Raw genomic sequence first — 1027 nt, 5'->3', positions numbered from 1 at the left:
GTAGACCAGGCTGGTCTCGAACTCACAGAGATCCGCCTGCCTCTGCCTCCCGAGTGCTGGGATTAAAGGCGTGCGCCACCATCACCCGGCCCCTGCTTTATTTTTAATTAACTGAGTGATTGAATTGTTTTTCTTTTACTTGTTTTGAGACAGATCCTATGTAGCTCAGGCTGACCTTCTTCAAACTCTAAGGAGTTTGCACTGATCTTTCTGCTTCTGTTACCCAAGTGCTGGGATTACAAGTGTGCGAGCCGCTCTGCCCAGAACTCCCTGGTACTTAGTGGGTTAATAGACATGAGAATCAAAGGCTTGCCTGCCACTGGGAACAGTTGTTCGCGGTGAGCACCAAACTCTTGGCCCCTCTTCAGACAGCACAGGAATGTGTGGCAGCCCCAGCCCTTCTCTGGTAATGTACATTTGGGTAGGGCGTTAACATTTTTAGAACGCTTCTTACTACTTCACCTGAGTCAAGTCGGCCTTGTGAAGTCAAAAAGGAATAAGCAAATGATTGCCGAGGCCTGCTAACTCTATGATGCACCCTGCCATGCAGACAGGAGTGGTCTATATCTTGATCCTAGTGGATCAAGGTTTGGTTTTAGTTGTGTAGCTAGCGTGTCCTAACAGATGCTCACTGTGTGTGTGTGGTGGGGGGGATTTCAACTCTGCTGGCTCCTAATCTACTTTTCTCTATAAAAGCCTGAGGGGATTATCTCTCTGGTATTTATTTGCAGTTTTTCAAGACAGGGTTGGTTGCTCTATTATATAGCTCTGGTTTTCCTGGAACTCACTTTGTAGGCCAGGCTGGCCTCTTATGGATCTGCCTGTATCTGCCTTCTGAGTGCTGGGATTAAAGGCATATACCACCATGCTTGACTTCATCTATCTTATTTAAAAATTTTCTTTAAAAAGAAAATTTTGGGGCTGGAGAGATGGCTCAGTGGTTAAGAGCATTGGCTGCTCTTCCAAAGGTCTTGAGTTCAATTCCTAGCAACCACATGGTGGCTCACAACCATCTGTAATGGAGTCT

General features: G+C 46.3%; 1 protein-coding gene across 2 annotated transcripts in view; it reads left to right on the top strand.

The window, feature by feature from the left end:
- Ssr2 (signal sequence receptor subunit 2) overlaps positions 1-1027 on the top strand; it is a 7245-nt gene that overhangs the window by 2899 nt on the left and 3319 nt on the right. The gene's annotated exons all lie outside the window — the stretch shown is intronic.

Source organism: Microtus ochrogaster, chromosome 21 (assembly GCF_000317375.1).
Source record: "Microtus ochrogaster isolate Prairie Vole_2 chromosome 21, MicOch1.0, whole genome shotgun sequence".
Taxonomy (NCBI): Eukaryota; Metazoa; Chordata; class Mammalia; order Rodentia; family Cricetidae; genus Microtus; species Microtus ochrogaster.
The sequence above is the reverse complement of the archived record's forward strand: the minus strand, read 5'-3'. Positions and strand labels throughout refer to the sequence as shown.